This window comes from Microtus ochrogaster, assembly GCF_000317375.1.
Source record: "Microtus ochrogaster isolate Prairie Vole_2 chromosome 14 unlocalized genomic scaffold, MicOch1.0 chr14_random_1, whole genome shotgun sequence".
In the NCBI taxonomy this organism is placed as follows: domain Eukaryota; kingdom Metazoa; phylum Chordata; class Mammalia; order Rodentia; family Cricetidae; genus Microtus; species Microtus ochrogaster.
This window is the reverse complement of record NW_004949096.1, coordinates 14249121-14268943: the sequence shown is the minus strand read 5'-3', so window position 1 is coordinate 14268943 and position 19823 is coordinate 14249121.

The window sequence follows — 19823 nt, the reverse complement described above, 5'->3', positions numbered from 1 at the left end:
CTTTTAAACACTGTGTCCCCTGCTTCAGACTACCAGTACCTGTTGTTTGGGGACATTTTCTCAACCAATGCAGTCCCGAGAGAAGGAAGTGTGGTTGAAAATTGCTCCTAATTATGTATTCTTGGCTGTAAAAGAACGCAGCATCGGAATTCACGTGACTCCAGTCACACGTCTTGCTGGTCTCAGGCTCCTCAATGATCCCTGGTGGTTACCTGTGCCTTAAATCTTTGCCCCTCTCTTTCCTTGAAACTGAAATGAAGGTAACATTTTACCTTTTTTTGATCTCAAGAAAGGAAAATACTATTTCACTGTAACTGTGTCTGCATCTCTGTATTTGTGAATATATTTATATCTGATTTGGCACTTTGCTTCTACCAAATAGGGAAAACAACTTGTAAATAGATTTCTAAAATGCCAAAATCCCCAAGCGAAAGTGCTAGAATGCTGGTCTTCCTCGGGAACTGTCTATGGTGGTGTATCTGAAGTGGAGTGGGGACTTTCTGTGGGCTGTGAGCCAACTCTAAAGACTGTTGTGATCATGTTCATGGCAGAGATGACAAGTATGCTAACTAGGCAAAGGAGGGCACACCTAAGCGATGCTTTCCAACTACTGATGACTATATTTAGCTAAAAGATGCTAATTACAGCATAAGAGATCTATTCAGAAATGACTGATGTAGGCAAAGATTCATAACTGCATCCAAGTTTGGAGATGTCAGACCTCATACTAAAAGAAACTGATATTTCTTCCTCTTTCCTATAAGGGAAATTACCAAATAAGCAAAGAAACGAAATGTGAAGATACGGTTATCTAATGATTGTTGTACACGGATGTTGGAGGAGCTTAACTGCAGCTTAAGAGCTGTTCCCTGCCCCCAGCTGGCCCTGTGACCGACACTCCTCACAGTTCTCTGATGGACACTCTGTGGGAAAACTCTGAGACACACGTCATGATATACCCTTCTTACTGGCTATTATTAACTGGCATATTTTTTCTCATAGATTCCAGCTATTGTTTCATTATTAGAAAAAGAGCATTTTCTATTATTTTTTTTATTTACGTGGCTGGAGCACAGTAGCAGTCATAATTAGAATTTTTTTTTTTTTTCTAAAGGAGAGGATGAGGTAAGGATCATGAAACTTAAAGTCAGTAATAGATATATAAGTAGGAAACACAAAGTTTAAGAAAAGAAGGGCAGGGAAGTTCCAGATGCCAGCAGGGTGCAGCAGGCTATCAGGGGCCTCCCAGACTCTGTAAAGATACTGATTATTCCTTTCCTTCTCAACTGCTCATTCACCTGCAGCTTCTGGTAACTAGTTCTCGGAAGAGCGGGCAGTGCTTTGGGTCATCTACTTGATACTACTATTTGGAAAAAAAGAGAAGTTCTTTCTTAATGCCATTCTGGACGTCAGCAAACTATTGCCTCTTTGCTTTGAGACTGTCTAACTTTGTCTGCCTCCTTCCCACTCACATTCTCAGGCATATGCATGTGCATTTAAACTGGGGGTGTGGGGAAATTAATTGTGTAGATTAATTCTCAACACCATTTGAAAGCAAACGAATATTATTCTGTCTTTTATTTATTTGAGATTTAATAATTGCAAGGAGAGAATCTTCCAGAAGTTGCAATGTTTTCATTATCAGTTATTTTAGGTTAATAATAGCAGTGAAGTATCAGTCAACCCAGAATGCTCTGACTTCAGCTGGCACAATGTATAAAGCAAAGCCATTGCATCTCAAGGGCTCCTGATGCTGTTTGTGCAAATGCAACTTAGCCTCACTATGTTTAGCTCAGGTATAGCAATAGCAAACAGCTTTTGTTCAGACCTTACTCCAGGGTTCATGGCAGACTTTTTTGAACCTTGAGTTTTGGTAGAGAGTATTTTGAGGTTTGACAGGCTTGGCTTTCTTGCTTGGTGAATTCAAAGGCAAAAAGCAAGGAAAGGGGAGGGATGGGAACTTCCATTTCAGTAGGAATAGTATGTCAGCATACCCAATGAAGACAATGATGTTCCTTCAAATAAATAGATGCAAGGATATTTTTAAATAATGAATTGATAAAGGACTGCTTTGAATTTATTGGGGGAGAATAAGGGAACTTCCATTTCCTCCTCTTTTTAATTCCAGTTAGTGGGAAAGCCTTTCTCTGGCTCTTTGCTCAACTCAGCCAACCAGACCCAACACTCTCCAGTGTGTTTCTATGCTTTTAATACCCAAGACACTTAACACATGAATAGTTCCTTCACTCTCAAACAGACAGAGTTGACAGCTGGAAAGTTAGCTTCTGAGTTCCTTTAAAGGAAGCGAGGAAGATTGTCCAGTTAGTTCAATATGAAAAAGAACTCTTGGCTCTCTGGCCCTGTCAGAACAAACAAACCAAGCATCCTGACCCTGAGGTTTTGATTGCTGAGTCATTACTACAGCTTAGAGCTACATAAAATCTTAGGCTGATACAAACAATGATGGTTCAAACAGGGTCAGAGCTTCAACCTACTGAAGGAAATGCAAAGTCTTGAGTCTCCAGATGGAATAAATAATCTACACAACGGTTGTATTATATGCCCTAATTATTGTTCTTTACTACTAAAAACAAATTTTCTGGGATTTCCATTATTACAAAAGAAAAGATGATTAACTGTTCTGTGAACTGTATAGGGAGTTTAAGGCTGAAATAGACTAAATAAACCCATTCAATTATCTGTATTAAATTTGGGACCACATAGCAATAACTAAGATAAGGCATAGTGGAGGCTTGGGTTATAACCAGGAGACATTAAACTCTGGATTGAGATCAGAAGATATCCAACAGTATTGTTTACTGCTTAATAAGATCCTCAAATATAATTTGGAAACAAAGTATATTTGTCCGATACAATTTTAAATGAAATCTATTAAACAAGATACGTTTTCTTTGTGATCAGATAGTACTATTTTTTTTTGCTATAGTTTGCTTGTTTTTCCAACTGTTAACTTTACCTCCTTTTGTAGTTGCTTGGTAGATTCTCTGTTTGTGTGTGTTTGTACATGTATATATGTATGTGTGTGTATATATATATAATATATATGTGTGTGTATTCATGTACATACATACATGAATAAATTTTTAAGTGACTGGTCAGGCTATAGGAGTCAAAACATTTGTAGATTCATGAAAAATAGAAAACATTGTAACTGTAAAATGATTATTGGTACTGGATTTCCAGAAATGACTATAAAAGAAAAGAAGAAAGGAAGGAAAAAAGGAAAGGAGATAGGGAGGGAGAGAGGGGAAGGGAGGGAGAGAGGGAGGAATAATTGGGAAGGAAGGAAAGAAGGAAGGAAGGGATGAAGGGGCGACGGAGGTAATGAGGGAGGAAGGAAGGAAAGAAAGAAGGAAACAAGGTGAAGAAAGACACTTGGAAATTCTAACTTTTTGGCAAGGTTACACAGGCTATTACAGAGTTTGTAAGATTCAAAAATTCTAGTCCATAATAAAACTGTACACAAGAATTTGAGTGGCCTTTGAAAACTGTAAAAATAGGGTAGCATATTTATCTACAATAACAGCCAGGTCTTAATGAGGACAAGCATTATCAAATTGAATTGCATGTATGAGATAGACTAGGATTACAAGGCAGCGATGAAGACAATGTATGCTAACAATATTAGCTTTGCAGTTGAACAGACTTGGAATAGATCATCTCTCAAAGCCTCAGTTTCCTATTCTATAAAACAGGAACAGTCAATCAAAGAGATTTCTCTGATGGATTCATAATTCAGTCAGTAAAACCTTTCATATGAAATTAGATTTATGTTGGTAGCTCACAGTTTGTTTGTTTGTTTTTTATCAATCTTAATCTAGTTTAAAGAAGAGAAGGACCAACCTGATTCAGGATATTTTTATCCTTATGCAGAGGGATAAAGCTGGAGAGATGAAGCTATGTTTCTGTAAGTTAGCTTGAAGGATTGATCAGACTTTCTCAGAGCAGCCTAAGCACTTTCCAGATGTTGTTGCACTTACGCTTACAATTGTCAAAATGATACTGAATGTAAGTACAATCATGTGCATCCATCCATATGTTGCTACAGAAACAATTCAAATGTCAGCAAATGCTGTTAACATTGCTCTTTATCTACTGTCTCCTTTTGATCATAGACAATGAAAGATATCTATTTATTAGGTAGCTAGCTGAAAGGCACTTCCAGGTGGTCACTTCTGTGAGACATGCAGGTTTCTCTTCATTTCCCTTTGCTGCAATTCCAGCATTTGAATGTGGCATGCTGCAATCTCAGGACTGCTCCTTAGAATTTTGACTTGATAGCTTAACAGAATTGAGAGTCCTCTTCTAGCATCTGACCCATATGGAGCTATGTCATTGCGTACGACCTTTATTTAGTTCAAGAACATATTGCTAAAGATGTAAAAAGCCTTGTTCCTATTAATGTAGCTAGCTGAGCTGTCAGCGAGGAGGCCAATTCTGCTTTGCTAACTCTGCACGGTTGGTACCACTTGACCCAGGTATTTCTGTTCTGCCTAGTCAGCCTTTCCCTGTACATGAACAGAGCTGGGCTCTGCCCTTCAGAATGTGGACTCTTACTATCCAGTAATGAATGGACTCTGCTTTATGATTTGCTTGGAACAAAGACCGAATTTAAACTCCCAGCACTTAAAATTCCATTTTACATAATTCAGGTCTAGAGCAGCAAAAGAGGGAAAATAGATGTCAGTGATTCACAGTAACACACACATACTCACACTGCTGCTGTGAGTGCCACAATCTGGGGATGGAGCTAAAGAAATTTTCTCCAGCATATACTGCAGATTATATTGACAATGCACATCAAACTAATGTAGTAAGTTATAATTATCACAAAAAGTAATAGTTGTATTCTGTGTTCTGGACAGTTGTGCAATGTATGTACTCTCTTAAAATATTAGTGAATTTGGGAGCAAGGGCAATGAATGAACAGTTCAGAGCTCTTGTTGATCTTGGAGAGGAACAGGGTTTGATTTTCAGCACCTACATGAAGGTTCACAATCATTTGTAAACCCAATTCCAAAGGATCTGATGCCTCTTTTGATCACTGGCAGTAGGCATGCAGATGGTACACATACATATTCAAAACACTCATAAAGTAAAGAGAAAAAATCTGTACAAACTTTTCTCAGTACACAAAGCAAAAGGAGGTTAAATTTTTACCCCAAATATTAGATTTTAGGTTACTACTCATCCACTGAGGTGGTGGGGCTGATCTATTAGGATATCACCAAGGGCAGCTGTACTAGGACTGAAAAACAATGGAATAAAACCGGACTCTCTGAATATGGTGGACAATTAGGGCTGCTGAGAAGCCAAGGACAATGGCACTGGGTTTTGATCCTACCGCATGTACTGGCTTTGTGGGAGCCTAGCCTGTTTGGATGCTCACCTTCCTAGACCTGGATGGAGGGGGGAAGACCTTGGACTTTCCACAGGGCAGGGAACCCTGACTGCTCTTTGGACTGGAGAGGGAGGGGGAGGGGAGTGGGGAGTGGGGGATAGGGGAGGGAAAAAGGAGGCGGAGAGGAGGGAGGAGGCAGAAATTTAAAAAAAAAAAAGAAAAGAAAATGGAAAAAGAATTGTAAAAAAACCTCAAATCTATTCTTTTACATTATGGTGTCCATATATATATATATATACACACACACACACACACACACACACACACACATAATAATAATTGTTGTTTCTAAGAGATTTCAGAATATTTTCCCTTTGAATCAGTTAATATCCTCTGTACAGTACACCATTAGTAGTTTATATTTTATGGTAATTAGATGAGTCTAGAGCTTGAGGCAGGTATCTTTTTCTTTCATGATTTTACAAATCTTATTGGAATGGTTGGCATCAGGTGGGGTATTATACTTCAATTGAAAGTTTGGAGGCATTGATAGAATGAACATCATGGGAAGTATCAGTCTGTGTACCCACTTTTTAGTGATGGAACTTTGGGTAGGTTAACTTTCTATCTGTACTTCAGTACCTTGACTTGCAGAATTGTAAAATGACTAGGAAAAGCCAATCTTATAAACCACCAAGAACAGAGATTGGGAAAGGATTTTCTCTCATTAAAAAGGATTTCATTGTGATACTAAGGAACATCGTTCGCTTTTAATCATCACTTATAGTAATTATGATTGTATCTTAGAATTTTAGTTTATAGGATTATTTTTGTATGTTGAAGGTATTAAAACAGTTATATGACATGAACGAACAATATTGTTTTTGTCTGTCTGACACACAGATACAAAAGGTCTGAAGAAATTGTAATTCTAGAATGGAACTCCCAGATTTGTTATAAAAAGGAGGAAAAGAAACCACATTTTGGTAGCTTCTACATTTGTGTATATGTGTGTGCACCCTTGTGTGTACGGACAAACAAACGTGTACGTGAGTGCATCTGGAGATTAGAACAGCCTTGGGTTTCATTCTTTAGGTACAGTTCACCCTTTCTTGAGGCTGTGCCTTTCAATGGCCTGGAACTCACCAAGTGGACTAGACTGGCTGGCCAGCAAGTCTCAGCTTCACTTCTTTTTGCCTTCCCAGTAGTGGCATCACAACGTCCACCAATATGACCAGTGATTTTTAGATGGGTTTTGGAAAGTGAGTTCAGAACCTCATGCCTTGCAAAGCAAGCACTTTATCCTAGTGACTGAGCAATCTTCTCATCTGCAAAGTTTTCTAGTTAAAGAGAAGAGACAATAATCTGCCTTCGACTTGCTTGTGTCAAAGAAAAGCATGAAAATTTAATTTTAAATCTCTCATTCTTGTACAAAATTTATCTAGAGTTTATATGCAATGAAAATATTCAATTTTATTTTTATATCATTTTAGATATACCTTTATATTTATGCAAGTGTGTATGTAAGAAACAACATAGCCTTCTAATGCTTGATGGAAAAATACTCAGTTACTCAGTGATGAGAGGTTCCAGTACTTTCTTAGTACACAAGACTTTTTATCTACATATGTGTGTTTTATGTGTCAAGTCATAGAATCAAGGATGGAGTAGATAAATTTTCAGGGCACATTTGTCAACAATTGCCTAAAATAAAACCTGTGACCTCACCTATTGCAAATCTATTAGAGAATCAATATAGATGATAAGTTTAAGTAAAGCAGATTTTCTACACATACCGAGATAATGTTTGAATAAAAGAGTAAAAATGTGAAGGACAAACAATTTGCATAGTTATCCTAATAAAGTAACATATTTTGCTGCAAACCTAGTAGCAAGCAAATAGATTTTTTGATTTTTGCTTGGTGTAGACATTATGTCATGTCCATAAGCAATGTGGACTACAGATTTACAGGAGGGCAGAATACAGCACTTCCTTATTTAAAGAGAAACCATGTTTACATGGTCTGCTTAGGATCTTTTTTCTTTCAAGAAATCCGGCCTATTGGGAAGTGTTGAGCATCTTACTAGTAAATTTCCTTTGACTCCAGTGTCATAGAATATATGAGAATAGGTTTGAAATGTCAGCAGGTCCATCTTGGTACAAGACCTTTCCTGAAATAAGATCTAACTAAAGATCTCTTCATGTTTTCTTCTGATTGATGCTACACCTCCCTCATTCTCTTTCATTTTTTTTTTGTCCTCCTGTTCCTCCTTGCCTCCCTCTTCTGTATGTCTTTGCAGCTCCAAGATTAACATTCATTTCTATCATCTTTGTCAGCATACCTCCATTCAACCCTCTACTCCCACAAGAATCTTCAAAGAGCAGCTCTGTTCCACTTATCTAGTATATCCTGTTTCCTCTGAGATTCATCAGATGGACAAACATATCTTTAAAAATAATCAGTAATCAAATCTAATTCCTACGTCTGAATTTCACAACAAAGCCATAAATATTAGTTGAGATCATTTGACATCACTAAATCAAAATTTTTACTGAACAATTAATGTTCTGTATGAAAATATTCTATTCTTCAATTTTTGTAACCATTTCTTTTGCCATGTCTACTCTGTATTTGTTTGCTGAACACATTATGTGGTTTACTGCATGTGTAATCTAATTATTATGAGGAATAAAAGTGTAAGCAATATGAGTAATCACTAAAATATTGCCATTACATTGATAAAGGAGAAGTTAACATGATAGCCAAAGTAGTTCAGAGTTTTGCAGGAGCAAAACAGAGGCATTCTTGGTTGGAAATGTAATACAGAAAGATAGCTAGGTCTGATACTAAATGAACAGTTCAATAGGGAGCAAAAATGAAGAAAGGGTTTGAGCCCTTCTAGAGTGTTTTGAAGAAAAAAAAAGTGCCCTCAAGATATTCTCAGTGAAGTTGCTATAGATGCACCACAGTCATGCAAAGAGGTACATCTTTATTCTGGAGATGCTGACAGGGAAACCAAGTTTATTCAACTTGTGATTTTTCTAAAGAAATAGATCATTACAAGCTGTGTAGATGTCTGTGTCATTGAATATGGCTACACAACCCAGGTGCTCCACCTCCTCCAATTTGAGCCTTTATTCTTCTTCTTAAACAAAGTTTGGCCCTATTCTCTATTCCTCCTTTATTTTCTTTTAGATTTACCAATACCCTCTAGTTAAATTTTTTTCCTGAATTGTTGAATTTTTTCTCCATAAAACACTTTTTCAAACCTTCCCTTACCTTATTTATTATTGTAAAATGAGAAGTTGGAAATCAAGACATAACAAACACCACTCTGATTTCTTTAACTTTTGACCGGAATAGCAACCAAAACCTGGAGAGCTGGTTGAAAGCTAACTTTTGACCTTTCGGTCTTAGCATGACACTTTGGCTTGAGGTTTGAGAGAGGTAAGAGGTACTTTCTCTGCTTCAAGAAAATGTTCTCTTTCTTTCAAGCTGCAGCCAGGACAATTGAACAATGAAGGACTTCCAAATGTGCTAGCTTTCTTCAGAGGGTGTCCTGATATTTGAGTTAGGGTCTCGATTCAAGGTAAACTACCAGAAAAACAGAAGAAAAGCGAAGCTCTTTGAAATCATGGAATTCTAATTCAAAACCCTGTTCAAAACCATAACACCTTCTTGAAGAAGTGAGAGAGGTTTTTTTTTTTTTTTTTCCTACCAATTTCTTAATCAGCTATTATCTTAGGTCACTGCTGTCAGTATTTGTCGACATGTTGATTCTGTGTTTCAGAAACAAGAATAGGAAGAGTTCATTTCTTCCTGTGTCTGTGCCCAGGACCGGTCCATTCCCCTTTTTAGTCACTCTAAGTAATGGTTGCTAAATTGGGAATCCAGAATCAGAAGACACATATCCCTACCTCAGTTATCCCTCCCCACCCCCGTATTTCTTAGCAAGAACCCTTCCCATCTGTCATACTTACTAGGAGGATCATCTTTCCTCTTGGCTTTCCTATACTTTCAGCTTTCTGCCCAGCTTCAACTTTCCAAGGTCAGCCCCAAGTTGACTTTCTCATATGGAGGTATCATTAACCCTTTCCTAGTCTGCATCTGTTGTAGTCTCTGTCCTGTGCACTCCTTGTTTTAAGCAGTTTAGAACTTCACAGTGGTAGCATCCATTTGGTTCCGTACAGCACACCAGGCTAGCTTCTCAAATTCTTGAGTGAGATTGTGACTGATTTGGCTTTAAGATTGCCAAGTTTCCCCAGTCTGCAGACCCACATCGAGCATTTGACAACTGCCTTCAATTTGCTGTTGGTAGATATAAACATCTTCAGAAGGAGTAATGTTTTATCTGCCAAATCAGAATCACAACAACTGGCATGTATTCTGTGTTTTTCATTTGTCTGCAACTTCATATTCATTTCCTAAATTTTTTCTTTCTGGAAAATGATGAAGTCCATATTTTTAAAATTGAAAGCTAAATAGGTAGAAAGGTAGAGCAATATGGCTGTTAAAAATCTTGGAGCTTCCACCTGGATAAACAAATACCTGTAGTTGGAAATATCTCTAAGATGTTCTTTTCTAGGTCATTTAACATCTTCTTTCTTAAGGAAATATGCGCATATGTGTGTGTTTGTGTGTGTGTGTGTGTGTGTGTGTATGCTTAGATATGTCTTTAAAAGCTGTATATACTTTAAATTTCTAAAGTTCAATGCAAATGGAAATTTTGTTATGATTTATTCTAAAATTATTTATGGATTATACTACTTATATTTGTGCAGCCCAGTTAAACAAACAGCTGATTAAGGAGTAATCATTTCCCAGTTTTAAAGCACAAATATTGTGGATGATTATGAAATAGAGCTTCAGAAACAGATGTGTGCAGCAGCCTTGTTTGTGTGTCTGGTGAGATACAGTAGAACCTGGATAAATTACACTAATGAGTTGGAGACCCATTACAAATCACCACATTTTCCCAATTATTGGAGAAGCAACATTGAGAAAAAAGAATATTTAGCAACCTAGCTGATATAAAAGGAAGATAAACTTTCAAATAAACATGAGGTATGTATACACACACATACACACACACACGCACACACACACACACACACATAACTGAATGCACATATACCCACATGCAGTGAGTCAAATTTTATTTTATTTTTGATTTTCTGAGACAGGGTTTATTTATATCTTTGAAGTCTGTCCTTGAACTAGCTCTTGTTGACCAGGGCGGCCTTGAACTCACAGAAGATTCACTTAGTGCTGGGATTAAAGGCCTGCGCTATCACCACCCAGGGAGTAAAATTTTATTATATGTTCTGAGGATTGTTGTACCTCACAAACACATTAATAGGTACTGTCACTTGGGATTCTATCAGATTTGATGCTCTCAGCAATTGTTCTGTACACATTCTTAGGAAGCAATATCCTTACTTCCCATGTTCACACACGCACACATCACCACACACACACACACACACACACACACACACACACACACACAGGCACGTATATCTCAAGTTCCTTGAGGTTCTATTTTTTAAAAATCAAAGGGCATATGCATTTCAGATAATTTTTATGGGGTATTTTCATTCTTTGAATACCCATTTGAAGCAAGATTTGAGAAGATGTAGGCCTTACCTTAAATGTGCTTGTAGTCTATCAGACATAGGGTCAAAATTATGGCTTCAAATTATGTCTAGATCATCTACATAATTTAAAGATACTTTACACTTTTTACTTTCTTTTCTTCTTTTTTCATTGTTATCAGGCTTTGTTTGGAAGGTCAGCGCAACACCATTTTTCCCTGTGTTGCATCATTTCAAGTTGTATTTATATTTTACTTTGAACCACACAGCTCATTTCCTAACTAGAAAGCAGATGATCCTTCCATAACTCTGGTCTTCTTGGCAGGATAGCACTTCTGAACTGTGTTCTATCTCAGTCCTTTCTTGGGTTTATTTGAAAATCCTTTTGTACATCTGCTTATCGCCTTGTATTATGCTCTCTATAGCTTCCCCTGGAAGATCCAAATGAACAGTTGTCATGTCTCTTCAGTATTTATTCAGTCCTTGCTGTGTAATGGATTTACCAAGTATGTCCTTTGAATTGCTCAATAAGTTATGTTGATCTGAAGATCAAACAAGAAACTGAGTCTTAGCATCATATAAACATCAAGTACAAAACATGTTAAATCTTATTTGCAGAAGTCTGTCCATGTTTTTCTTCTATAGCTCATAAGTCGGTGAAGATTGCCCAAGACAAAGTCTATACACCATGATCTTTCATTCCCAGATCCAACATGATCTCTATCACCCTCGCATACAAAAGTCAATGGATTTTCATCCTTAAAAATGTCCTGAATGAATGAAGACAGTCGTAGATACATGAACAGTGGAAAATGAAACATTCCTCATAGGAATGAAAAGAAAGATAGTATAGCCTTCAGAGGGGCATGAAGGAGAACTGTTAAAAGGCTTGCATACAGAAGGTATGAACTGGGATATTTTATTTGGCCTTTCCCACCCCAGTGAATCTCCACAGTTTTGCACCATAGACAAGTGCATTTGATAGCTACATGTCTGTCAGAAACTAGATAGAAAAACATTGCAAGACAGCATTGTAAACAATAAATGACAACATAATTTTACTGGAACTAAATCATACATCTATTAATTCGAGCCTTATCTTTTGCACAAGTTTGTTCTCTTAACATTATTGCATTGGAATAGGTGAGTCAATTCAGGGTGATGGAGTAAGGCAAGGTAGAGTTTGTTATCAGATACTATCAAATCTAAGCTTTAATGATGTCCATTGTCAGAGACTAAGCTGTGATTTGTGTCAGCTGTGAACTGTATTTAGAAACAGTATTTTCCCCTCAGTGGAAAGAACGAAAAGGATTGAATATTTGGAGGTCAGAAGGAAGAGATTAACTGGAAAAATGTTCAGATGCACAGTTATTTTTTTTTATCTGTTCACACATCATCAGATTCAGGCATTTATCAGATTCATAGGCTTGTCAAATAGAAAGCCATTATAGGAAAGGTATTTGTGATTAGATCTTCCCCTTCTTAAATGCTGGACATTGAAACCCTATTTCAAAGATCTAATTCTTGGAAGTCTTAAACTATGAGCAGAGATTTCTACTCCACTTATGGGAAACACTGGTAGAGGTCATTTGAGCTGGGCTGTGATGTGCATGGAAAAATGATTTGAAGAAGTGGAATTTTATAGCCTGCGTCCCACTGACTCGGCTTGAGAAGTAGGAGCTGGTGTTATAAAATAGGCTCTTCATGACGATTATGGCTACATAGAAGATTTCTGTACATCAGGCAGTGAAAGTGGGTGACTCATTTTTGTAAAAGATTTTTTTGCTTTTTTTTTTTTTCACCAAGTTCTGAGATGTTATTGCTACTATGGGACTTAGACAAGTTGAATTTCTTTACCCAAGTTGTTTTTCCATGGATGGGTGTATGTCTTTATGAAGAAGTTCTGGCAATTTAAAATTGAAATTATATGCATAGGAACTAAAATGATAAGAATAAACTCATCAACAGAAGGGGGATGCTTAAAAACAGGGCTAAACTTGGGGTACGTTTTAATCTTTTAGCTATCTTTTGGAGGAAGAATCATGGTCTGGCATGAATTATGATGGAATGGAAAATGAAATTTGTGGGTCCTCATCTCCTCAACAAACTTTCTTCCCTGGTTCTTTTTGGCTTAGCAGTAAATTCCAGTTTTTTTCTGAATGCTATCAAAGCAATAGATGAAGTAGAGAGGTTATATTAATTACAATAATATGTAATATGGAATGTGGTCCTGTCACATCTTTAAAATAGTGACTTCTTTGAAATGATGCATGTATAGCTTACACAATTGCCACAGAAAATCATCTAATATACTTTAAAAAACCAAACACTACCATATGTCCAAGGCTTAAGCTATTGTTAGGTCTCATAGATATGTAAAATACTCCATACTATTCTTTTCTTTTACAAAGATATGTAAAGAATGACATTTGAAGAATCTGGGAAGTCTTGTATTAACCTCCATGCTTAATTTGATAAAATTCAGTGTTTTCCATATTTATTCAAGTATGGAACACTGTTTTTATGAAACATCTATTAACAATTAGTAAATTAACAGTGCCCCTTGAAAGCCCTGTGGGAACAGTGACTTATATAACAATTGTACTGTGGATGGGAACCTGCTTACTAGCTAATCCTCTTGTGATTCATATGTGAATATATAAAGATGAAATGTTGCTTTATGACACAAGTCCCTGAGGAACCTAATCATCTTCAATAAGGTGCATAAAGCATGCTCTTCGATGTGTTATTGTTAACCGTTATTCAATCATGAATTCATATTGGGAACCCAACCACTTCTGCTGTTACAGGTCAACTCACTCTCCTTAATAATGGAATATGTGACCATTTGTCCATGGTAACAGCACTGACATTTCCATAAAATTCGACTGCAGAAACATGTTGATATTTTCCAATATGCATGTTGTCTTATATGTGCAATAAGCAGTGTGCAATAATATCCTCTTAGATCAAAGCATTTCTTAACCATATAGCCTTTCCATCACTTTCAGCAACTGCGATTGTGTTAAGGGGCAGCATCTATAACTGGGTCTAAGTGAAAATCTAGGAACATAAACCTTGGGAATTTTTAATAACCAGAATCTTTCAGAGATTGGCAGTTTTCCTGGAGGACCAGGTAGCCTCTGTGTGGTTGAGGTTGGCTAAAAGAATTCATTGGTTTCTAAAATGCAGGATAACCATGAAATGCATTCAGATACTGCTTCTTTCCCTAACACCTCAGCCTCAAAACAAAACAAAACAAAACAAAGAACAGGCAAGAATAGAAAGAGTATTCTTAGCTGAGCCAGCATGATATGAATGCTGCATTACCAGCTGCTCACTGAGCCGCAGCTGAGCAGATCTGCAGTCTTCAAGCTGCCCCACATCCTCCCTTTAATACTGACTGAAGAAATTCTCTTCCCAAGCAGGAAGTCTAACTTCCTCAGGTTGAATGATCTTTCCAATCTCCACAGGAAGGGAACTATCAGGACACAAATGCACAAATGGTAGGAATGCCTTTAAGCCCATCTTAATAATAATGAATTCTCTTTTATTTGTTTGTTTGATTTTTGAGACAGGGTTTCTCTGTATAACTGCCCTGGCTGACCTGGAACTCACTTTGTAGATCAGGCTAATCTCGAACTCACAAAGTTCCACCTCTCTCTGCCTTCTGAGTACTGGAATTAAAGCATTTGCCACCACTGTGTAGCATTAATATTTGTTTTTGTACAACTCATGATCCTGGAGTCCTTCCCAGTGTAATAAAAAAACAGGGGATTAAGCAGCATAGTGGATATTAGTTTGTAGTTGAATGGTGAGTTGAGGGGAAAAAGACAATCGGACCAAAGGCCTTGACAAGATATCATTCTCAAGGTCAGAGGCTGCCCTGCATATACGTAGACTAGAAAGAAGTCTAGAAGATTTCTGAAGTCTCATTGATCTCTTTGCAAATAAAATCTTCAGGGGAGTGTGTTAAACAGATTCCCATATCTCTGTGTATTTCCACCAATTTTGAGAGTTCTACAGTCTTCAGGTAAAACGACACCAACAACAGGGGCTATGGATAAGATACTCTATAACAATGTTTAGTGAGCCTCAGTGTACTCACAGAGAAGTCTAGGAACCAGACAAGAGGCTCGAAAATTCATTTCACATTTTTAGAGTGAGTCCGAGGACAGCTGCAGGCCCATGGGTTGTTATTTGGTAGCCATGGTGGACCTGTGTCCATGCATGTAGAGAACTCCTTTATACACCATCCATTAACCTGTTATTGAGTAACAAGAGCAACAGATGGAATTGATATGCTTTTCACTGGGAATCTAAACATAGAACTATGTGTTGTGGGAGCTGCGGGTTATATTCCACCACCCAGCTCCTGCCACCGGCTAGGTTTACCCGAAATAACAACACACAAACTGTATTCTTTTAAACACTGCTTGGTCCATTAGTTCCAGCCTCTTTTTGGCTAGCTCTTACATATTGATCTAACCCATTCCTAATATTCTGTGTAGCACCACTAGGTGCGCTAGCGGGAAAGATTCAGTATGTCTGACCTGGCAGCTGGCTGCATCGCGGCGTCTGCCCTGAAGAGAGCTGTATGGCATCTGAGCTCACTTCCTCTTCCTCCCAGCATTCTGTTCTGTTTACTCGGCCTATCTAAATTTTAACCTATCAGGGCCAAGGCAGTTTCTTTATTTAACCAATGACCTTCCTCAATCAATTATGGGTTAGTAAGAACAACTTTCAAAAAAATTGACAACTATGGAAGCCAGATTTAAAATTCATGTTACTTTTCTTCTTTCAGAATGACTGATTTTAATTTAAACCTACTGTGAAAACTGCTGAAAAATCAAGAATGGCAGGATTTGACTAAAATTATTGAGGGAAAAAGGAAAGTTACACATTTTCCCCCTTCTTTTCATCACTGGAGATGTTATAGCATTATTTGTGACATCAGGATATATATTGGGGTATGGAGAGTAGAAGACACAATGTGGCCATTTGTAAAATCTCCCTACTCTTCATATACCATCCTCTGAAAAAAGCGATAGATTCCTCTTCTTTCTCATGAACTACCCAGGTATCAGGACTTAGTACCCGAGATACTGAAGTACTTTGCCGGAGAACGTGCATTCCATAGGCTTTATATTATCTTCTTCTCCATCACAGAGACTAACATAATCTCAGTGCTGAATTTGCTTTCATTATTTTGGATTTAGATTGTAATGAAGCAAATGGTTTTAATCTTAAACCTTATCTAGAATATTGGCCATGGGTACAGCATCTTAGAGGGGATTAGAGATGGGAGAATCTGCTTGTGTACTTGTGTTTGGGTAGAGACAGGATGAGCATGTGTGTCTTCAGTGTGTATTTTACCCTTTTTTACGTTTACCTTTATTTCCTTGTCCAATTCTTAAACTGTTCTTAAAATTATAGAATAGCTCCTAAATCATGTGTAACTTTGATGTACAATACTGTTTCATTAATTAAAAATCAGGTCATGTCTGATGCTGATACAGTTCTATGATAGCGGTCCTTCCTGCTACTTTATCATTCTTTTTCTTTCCTAAGAAAAATATTGGGGACTTCTATGTTGATCAGAGTGGCATATAACTCCTGGGATCGACCATTTCCCTCTCTGAACCTGAACCTCCAGTGTAATTGGGACTGTATGTACTGCCATAACCTATTCGAAAAATGCTGCTTCAATTCGTCCCACTTCAGTTCACCTTTAACTTTTTATAATCAGATTCATATCAAAGTGTTAATGAATGTACTGATTGATTTTTGTCAATTTGACACAAATTATGCATTTCTTGGAAGAGGGAGTCTTAACTGAGAAAATGCTTCCTTAAGCCTGGCTTGTAGTCAAGTTCACGAGCCATTTTCTTGATTAATGGTTGATGAGGGAGAGTCTAATGATCTTATAACCCTTGTGGGCCTTGTCAGACCTAGGCAGGTGGTTCTGAGTTGTATAAGAAAGCAAATTGAACAAGTCATGAGGAGCAAGTTAGTGAGCAGCATTCCTCCACGGCCTCAGTTTCAGTTCCTGACTCCAGTTTCCCCTCTTGAGTTCCTGCTCTGAATTCCTCAGGTAATGAAACTTTATCCTGAGATCAGTTCTTTTATTCCCCCAGTTGCTTTTTGTCAAGGTCATTTATCACAGCAATAGAAACCCTAAAAGACTTAGTAATTCAAGATATTATGTTACTTTTTAAAAAACGAAACTGATATTTTGCTGTACAATAAAAACAATATACTAAAGTTTCTATGCTTAATATTGTCACTTATGAAATGAGAAAATTTTCTGTGGGGAGTGCTGGTGGTTGATAGTGGTCAGTCCTTCAGATAGCCTCCCTTTAGGTAGATCAAAAACACTGAAAACATACCTAAATAGAACTTTGTAGCATATTTTATTTTAAATAATTACTGCACTTTTTTTTTTCCATCCCAAAGCATCCTATCACTTCAGCACAATGGACCATTTCAATCCACCCTTTCTCACTGGGTTTCACTTTGAGGGAACAGAGTCAGTCAGTGGTCAGTGGTGTTCCTGTAGAAAGGGACCTTTGCACTGGTTTATTTTTTATTTTTTTAATGATGTACTCCTGAAGCTGACCACTAGATGTCTCTATGATTACATGCTGGGCCAAATCAGACACATGGTCTAGCACAGCAGTGAAACTCAGCACAAGGCCCAAGCTCCAAAAACCTATTATTACTCCAGTCATCTGCTCTACAGTAAACTAAGGTGGTATCTCTAGATACACTGCTTGATTGTGTCTATGTGATAGTGTAACTTAATATAAACAGTTAAGTTCATCTGTCCCCAAGAGAACCTGTGAGTGTGAAAATTCAGTTTCAACTGGTCATTGGCAAGTGAATATGTATGTGTGTGTATAATATTCAGAATACCACAGTAATATACAGGCATAAAGATTATGAGGTGATGTTTAGCTTTCAAAATGAAATGTGATAACTATGGGTGGAATTGTTCCAAGCTCTCTGGCTACAGCTGTCTTTCCTATTATACCTTGGTTTGTGGAGCTGTAATCCTTCAGACTCCCTTCCCTCTTTTTCATTCTTCTTTCAGTCATTTATTCTATTATTTCTTTCTAAATTAACTTTATCTCAGGAAATAACAAGATTTTATATTAGAACTTGTTTGTTTTTTAAACCTAGTGTTTAAAAAGAAGCATATAGCACAAGTTATCAGTAAATGCTTTTGCTGGATTTTACTTGATGAGGAGGACACTCTGTACAGAGAAATGTGAAATTAGTGGTTAATAGAAATTATTATTAATATATAGCTACATTAATATGGTTATATGTTTAGAATGGTATATTAATGACCATCTTTAGATTTTGGAAATAATCATGTTTTCTTTTCCAATTATTAAACAATTCTAAAGTGTCTAAGAAAACATGTTCAGATTAGCTGAGGAAAACAGAAGAATATGTTTTTAAACTGTGACAGACAGCATCAACCAGTTTCTGTGCTTGCCTTATATGAATTCCACATACTGTTGTAGCCATGTAAAAACAAGTTGAGAGGAAATATTAAACAAATGCTCCAAAAGATATACACTCACAAGGAAATTTCAATTCTTAGACAATTAGGGGCATCCTCAAGTTATCTGGAAACACATAGAGATGAAGTCCTAATTCTATTATTATGATATTCTTTCTAGTTACTTATTAAGATATCTTTTTTTTTCTTACAAAGAGTATCATGACAAAATTGAACCATATTTCCATCCATCTCAAATGGTTGCAGACTCACATGGGACAAGAGGATAAAACACCAGCTGTTTTTGTGTTTTTAGCCGTCACTCCCAGGGCCTTTGGTCAGTAGATCAGTGGATCAAGCTGGTCTCCTTTGAATTCCTGAGGTACAAGTAATTTCCTGAGGGCAAAAAAGAAAGTTGTTAGGAATTGGCACACAGCTGTCTGAGTTAGTTTTCAGCCACGGGAAAGTGATCCAAATGTCTACAAAAATTTACTCACTAGTTTTATTTCTGAGTATCAAAGAAGAAACAGAGAAGCGTGGCATTTTCAATTCCAAATGGTTTAAAAGTGGATAATAATAACTAACAATTACTGATCTTACTAGGAGTTGTAAATTATAAGGCATTGTATCTTTAAAACAATAGCTTGCATTTATTAAGTGCCTTTTCTATATCAGCTGCTATTCTTTGACCTTTGCAATAAATAAATCATGTACTCTTCAAAGCAAACCTTATTACTGTTGCTAGGAATCCAAGGAACATAAAGGTTAAAAAACTTGTTAGCACCTACAAAATCAGACTTGAACCCAGACAGTTTAGCTCTGCACTCCCTGAACTGTTAGCTTCCCTGGAAAGTTCTGAATGGTTCTGGAAATGCTTTAATTGGTGTGACTGATTCCCTCTCATCTCTTATTCCCTAAACATCCTCATTGGCCAGTTTAGCCAGAGTAACACTAGCATCACTTGAAGCCTTTATTCTCTTTCCAAGGAAATTCTCAGTGGCCTTTTGATTTCTTAGGTCCATTGCATTTTGACCACTAGGTAGATCACGAGAAGTTTTTCTTATTGTATTTTATTATCATTTATGTTTAACCATTACACATATTACAAGATTTCATAAGGACACTTTCAGATCTCATGCCTCCTTCTCCTCCTGTGTCTATGGCCTCTTTTCTATTAGTTTTATTCATTGCCTAGAAAACTTCTTCATACTTTTCAGTGATATAAACAAACATAATTTTATGTCTCTCTATAAAATTGAGAATCTAAAAATAAGACAAAATAGATGAGACACATATTTTCAAGTCTGTGTTATTCACTTAATATTATGATTTCCAGTTGCATCCACTTTTACTTA